Source organism: Echiichthys vipera (genome assembly GCF_963691815.1).
Source record: "Echiichthys vipera genome assembly, chromosome: 14".
NCBI lineage: Eukaryota > Metazoa > Chordata > Actinopteri > Perciformes > Trachinidae > Echiichthys > Echiichthys vipera.
In genome coordinates this window covers 20,163,519-20,170,242 of record NC_139839.1, presented here as the reverse complement: position 1 = coordinate 20,170,242, position 6,724 = coordinate 20,163,519, and positions in this window count along the sequence as shown.

The following is a 6,724-nucleotide window of genomic DNA, read 5'->3' as shown; positions in this document are numbered from 1 at the left end:
GTTAGTTTCAAAGCTTATGGTGAGACAGCAATGATACAGTCTGTAATAATTCAGTAATTTTTTTACGTATGCCTTATGAATGAGACATTCATGTTTCACTGTACTTTCTGTGAGATGTTGTCTCAACTCAAAAGTAACAGTTGCACCCCAAACATCTTGTATTAACCTTGAAAAATTGTTTTATCTACAGTCTCCATAATAAAGTGAAAATGATACCACGTTAACTATTCATTTTTTGCTGTATGTGCCAACATACAAACTTCCCTGCAGAAATGATTGAGAACACACTGAGCTTCTAAGAATGCTTTTCGCTTGTGTCATCACATTCAAGTCCTATTTGGTCTTTTTCGGCATGAATATACATCAAATAAGCCATCAAGACAGTTTTTTTCTTTGATCAACTACTTACAGAAAAAATCCCCGACATGGCTAACACTGAGTGGCTCGGCGCCGTTCAATGAACGCATCTTTACCACTCTCAATTGCTCAAAATAGCACCAAACCTCTGCAGTGGCATAACAGTCCCAACACATGAAATGAAGCACCAACAATGTAGTTAGCGAACCCAGAGTTTATTAAAAAAGAGTGTTTTAAAATTCTACAAACATTAGCAGAAGGTTAGGTCTGTGTTGACAGGCAGCCCAAATAAGTCGATTACCTAATGCACTGGAGTTCAGCTCAATACTTTCCTCCTTGAACTGAACTCTAGTGCATACGGTAATAATTGGGATGTGTTCAGCGCATTGCCCCGAGCTAATCTGTGTTAGTCATGTCTGGCTGCAAAGACTCGCCAGGATTTCTCTGTTGATGTATATTCATGCCGAAAAATACCCTGAGGTGCTTTTATGCCCAACCTACACTTTAAAATAACAAAATACACAAATGTATTAATTGCACTCAGCAATGTATACTCTTTAAGTTTCTGCCTTTTGGCTGAAAACAAAAAGAAGTGAGTCTTGGGATGGTATAAGAGAGTGCCTACACTTGCTTGCTAATTATCCACATCTACATGTGGATATATTTATGTCGGAAACTATTTGACTATATGAAAAGAGATTGATCGAGGAAATCATTATTAACTGTGGGACTATGAGAGGAAAGTGCATTTCCAGAATGCACATTTTTGTCACTATGGTGATCATCTTCATCTCATCTCATCTTCATCCGCTTATCCGGGGTCGGGTCGCGGGGGCAGCAGTTTTAGCAGGGGACCCCAAACTTCCCTTTCCCGGGCCACATTAACCAGCTCTAACTGGGGGATCCCGAGGCGTTCCCAGGCCAGTGTGGAGATATAATCTCTCCACCTAGTCCTGGGTCTTCCCCGAGGCCTCCTCCCAGCTGGACGTGCCTGGAACACCTCCCTAGGGAGGCGCCCAGGGGGCATCCTTACTAGATGCCCGAACCACCTCAACTGGCTCCTTTCAACGCTAAGGAGCAGCGGCTCTACTCCGAGTTCCTCACGGATGGCTGAACTTCTCACCCTATCTCTAAGGGAGACTCCAGCCACCCTCCTGAGAAAACCCATTTCGGCCGCTTGTACTCGCGACCTCGTTCTTTCGGTCATGACCCAACTTTCATGACCATAGGTGAGGGTAGGAACGAAGATTGACCGGTAGATCGAGAGCTTTGCCTTCCGGCTCAGCTCTCTTTTCGTCACAACGGTGCGGTAGAGCGACTGCAACACCGCCCCCGCTGCTCCGATTCTCCGGCCAAACTCACGCTCCATCGTCCCCTCACTCGTGAACATGATCCCGAGGTACTTGAACTCCTTCACTTGGGGTAAGGACTCATTCCCTACCTGGAGTAAGCAATCCACCGGTTTCCTGCTAAAAGCCATGGCCTCAGATTTAGAGATGCTGATCCTCATCCCAGCCGTTTCACACTCGGCTGCGAACCGATCCAGTGAGTGCTGAAGGTCACTGACCGACGATGCCATCAGGACCACATCATCTGCGAAAAGCAGAGACGAGATCCTCAGCCCACCGAACTGCAACCCCTCCCCACCACGACTACGCCTTGAAATCCTGTCCATGAAAATCACGAACAGGATTGGTGACAAAGCGCACCCCTGGCGGAGGCCAACCCCCACCGGAAACGAATCCGACTTACTCCCGAGGATCCGGACACAGCTCTCACTTTGGGTGTACAGAGATTGGATGGCCCACAGAAGTGACCCCCTCACCCCATACTCCCGCAGCACCTCCCACAGTATCTCCCTAGGAACCCGGTCATATGCCTTCTCCAAATCCACAAAACACATGTAGACTGGATGAGCATACTCCCAGGCCCCCTCCAGGATCCTTGCGAGAATGAAGAGCTGGTCCGTTGTTCCACGTCCAGGACGGAATCCACATTGTTCCTCTTCAATCTGAGGTTCGACTATAGGACAAACCCTCCTTTCCAGCACCTTGGAGTAGACTTTACCAGGGAGGCTGAGTAGTGTGATACCCCTGTAGTTGGCACACACCCTCTGGTCCCCCTTTTTAAAAAGAGGAACCACCACCCCGGTCTGCCACTCCCTGGGCACTGTCCCAGACTTCCACGCAATGTTGAAGAGGCGTGTCAACCAAGACAGCCCCTCCCAACCCAAAGTTTTCAGCATTTCTGGACGAATCTCATCAACCCCTGGGGCTTTGCCACTGTGGAGTTGTTTGACTACCTCAGTGACTTCCGCCAGGGATATTGACAATGATTCCCCATCAGCCTCCAGCTCTGCCTCTACAAAAGAGGGCGTGTTAGTCGGATTAAGGAGTTCCTCAAAGTGCTCCTTCCACCGCCCGATCACCTCATCGGCTGAGGTCACCAGCGTCCCGTCTTTACTGTAAACAGCTTGGGCGGTTCCCTGTTTCCCCCTCCTGAGATGTCGAATGGTTTTCCAGAAGCACCTTGGTGCCGCCAGAAAGTCCTTCTCCATGGCTTCTCCGAACTCCTCCCACACCCGCTGCTTTGCCTCTGACACAGCAGAGGCTGCAGCCCTTTTGGCCTGTCGGTACCTTGCAACTGCCTCCGGAGTCTTCTGGGATAGCATATCCCGGAAGGCCTCCTTCTTCAGTCGGACAGCTTCCCTGACCACCGGTGTCCACCACGGTGTTCGAGGGTTACCGCCCCTTGAGGCACCTAAGACCTTGAGGCCACAGCTCACCGCTGCAGCTTCAGCAATGGAAGCTTTGAACATTGCCCACTCCGGTTCAATGCCCCCAACCTCCACAGGGATGCCAGAAAAGCTCCGCCGGAGGTGTGAGTTGAAGATCTCTCGGACAGGGGCCTCCTCCAGACGTTCCCAGTTCACCCGCACTACTCGTTTGGGTTTACCTGGTCTGTCCAGAATCTTCCCCCATCCTCTGATCCAACTCATCACCAGATGGTGATCAGTTGACAGCTCTGCCCCTCTCTTCACCCGAGTGTCCAAAACATGCGGCCTCAGATCAAATGATACGATCACAAAATCGATCATCGACCTTTGGCCTAGGGTGCTCTGGTACCACGTACACTTATGAGCATCCTTATGTTCAAACATGGTGTTAGTTATAGATAATCCGTGACTAGCACAGAAGTCTAATAACTGACGACCACTCGGATTTAGATCAGGGAGGCCGTTCCTCCCAATCACGCCTCTCCAGGTGTCTCCATCATTGCCCACGTGGGCGTTGAAGTCTCCCAGCAGAACTATTGAGTCCCCTACTGGAGCCCCATGCAGGACTCCATTCAGGGTCTCCAAGAAGGCCGAATACTCTGAACTGCTGTTTGGTGCATATGCACAAACAACAGTCAGAGTTTTCCCCCCTACCACCCGCAGGCGTAAGGAGGCGACCCTCTCGTCCACCGGGGTAAACTCCAACACCGCGGCGCTCAGCCGGGGGTTTGTGAGTATCCCCACACCCGCCCGGCGCCTCACACCCTGGGCAACTCCAGAGAAGAATAGTGTCCAACCCCTATCCAGGAGAACGGTTCCAGAACCGAGACTGTGTGTGGAGGTAAGCCCCACCAGATCTAACTGGTAGCGCTCCACCTCCCGCACAAGCTCCGGCTCCTTCCCCGACAGAGAGGTGACATTCCACGTCCCAAGAGCCAGCTTTTGCTGCCCGTGTCTGGTCCGTCGAGGCCCCTCACCTTCACTGCCACCCGTGCAGCAGCGCACCCGACCCAAGTGGTTCCTCCTGCGAGTGGTGGGCCCACAGGATGGAGAGGAGGGAGGTGCCACGTCACTTTTTCGGGCTGTGCCCGGCCGGGCTCCGTGGCAAACCCGGCCACCAGGCGCTCGCCGGCGAGCCCTCCGTCTGGGCCTGGCTCCAGACGGGGGCCCCGGGCTTCCTCCGGGCAGGGTCTCTCTTCCTCTTTGTTGTTTGTCCATTGAGTCTTTGTGAACCATTCTTAGTCCGGCCCCTCGCCTGAGACCACTTTGCCATGGGAGACCCTACCAGGAGCATTAAGCTCCAGACAACACAGCCCTCAGGTTCACAGGGACACACAAACCTCTCCACCACGATAAGGTGATGGTTCCCGGAGAGGTATGGTGATATAGGTATGGTGATCAGGCACCCAAAAAAACTACAAAGCTATCATTGCTGAAACAGAACCAAAATTGACTTCATGCAAGCAGTCACCCATAAACACAGAGTCTAGTCCGTCACAAAATGACTCTGAAACAGGTTATGTAAGCCCGGAGCTTTTTGTTTCTCACTCCACTGAACTGGGGAAATGCTCGAGGAGAGCATGACGCAGTACTTCCTCTGACTATTTTTCTCCCCCTCTTCCGCTGTCTTGTCTATATTTAATGCTTATAGATTCTATTTACCTCCTCACAGTCACAGTCACCATTGCATTTCAGGAGGCCCCTATCCTGCGCTATCTCTATCCTGGCACACACACACATTTTTTTAAACAGCAAAAGGAACACCATAGAGTAGCTTTCGTGACTTGAGGTGGTTTTGTGCAAAATTCGGTTTGGATCCCAGGAGAGGAGCACTTTGCTCACAGAGTGGCAGAGTAAAAATAGCAGCACACTGCTAGTCAAAGTGTCAAAAATAGTGCAGGATATTTGTAATTAAGTAATATAGATATATATACAAACTATAAATATGACAAAAAAAAGTCAAATTAAACCTTGTCATAATGGGCTTTCATCAATATTCTCTTTTAAGAAGCTTTTATATTGGCTTTAATGTGAGTGGAAAAAGGAGGTAGTGCTGCCCACCCTAAAAAGACAGATATTCTATTTTATTTACCACTTTGTCATATAGAAAATGACAGAATGTTACATTAGATTTGTAGGGATTAAAAACAGGTGAACTATTCAGACCTCAGATGTAAAAGTACCAATACAACAGTTTAACAATTCTCAAGTATTTAAAATCCTACTTCGCTAGAACTACAGAAATAGTATCAGCAGTGAAATGTTACTGCTATATTATTATATATTATCATTAATAGATTGTCAGTGTCATTGTATATGGAAATAGTTTTAAACACTTGAAGCCCAGGGGTTCCCAACCTTGGGAACCCCAAAGGGCAACAAGATGTGAGTTGTCATGAGATGATTACTGGGCGGGGAAAGAAGAAAAGACTCAGCTCTGTCATATAAGTATCTACTCATGTTTTTGACTTGTCTCTAATGTTAAATGAAAACAGGTGAGAAGTTTAATGGGGACATGCCAATATCTTATAGACAACTTTGTGACCTCTTTACTGTAAGAGGTCAGATCACAAAAATGTTGAGAATTATTGGTTTAACCTTTAGGTGCACTGTATTTTATAAGCTTATTATATGTGTTAGATGTAAAAGACAATGACAGAATAGTGGTGGACTATTACAGTATAAAATAATAAGTCAAATATAAATTTTACTTAAGTACAGTCTTCATAAATGTATTTCGTTTTAATTCACCACTGCCGCAAAACACTTTGTGACTCGCTGACATTTTCCTTCACTCAAGTATCCACCCCCTCACTGTAACCAAGTCTTCTCCCTGGAGACCATTCGCAACACACGCAATCTGCTGCTTTCATTTCTGCATCACTTCAGTGGTCTTCTTTCTATGGCACTGTCAGGCTATTTAGCCAAGTAGCCCCTCCTCACTTATCTTTACATAATCACATCATCTAGCATTTTACATTGCAATAAACTAACTGTAGTTTGCATTGGGCAAATGTGCCAAAACGTGCTTATATTCCTGAAAAAACATGTTTCTGGATGTATAATGAGATTGATTGTGAGAACATAGTGGTACCTCTATGACAAAATTATGTTGTGTTTTTTCTTTAAAAGAACCATTAAACTTTATTTCTTGAAATGATCTTGGCAGAAATACCACATGTGTGGTCGACATCAACATAAATGCATACAGAAAGAAATAAATTATTCTCAGTTATATGAAAAATACCAGTCTCCATGGTGATATGGAGGTATTAATAAACAAACACTCAAAAAAATTACCTTGGCACTTGTTGTTTTGGGAAGCTATTGTTGCCATAGTGAGGCAATTTCCTTGAGTAGAAGAAAGAAATAGGAGAAGTTTAAGAGTTAATGTGAAAAAACATGTGCTACCCAGTTTAATGATATTGACTTGCTTGGCTTTGAAAGTTAGAGCCAGTGTAGAATAATTTGCATAATCTTGCTGAGTGAAGCCTCAGATTTTGTTTACCCTCAGGGTTGGCTGTTCATCGCTGACGGTAAAAACTGGAGGTAGCCTGCACCACCACTGTGTCGCCTCCTACACTCCGATTT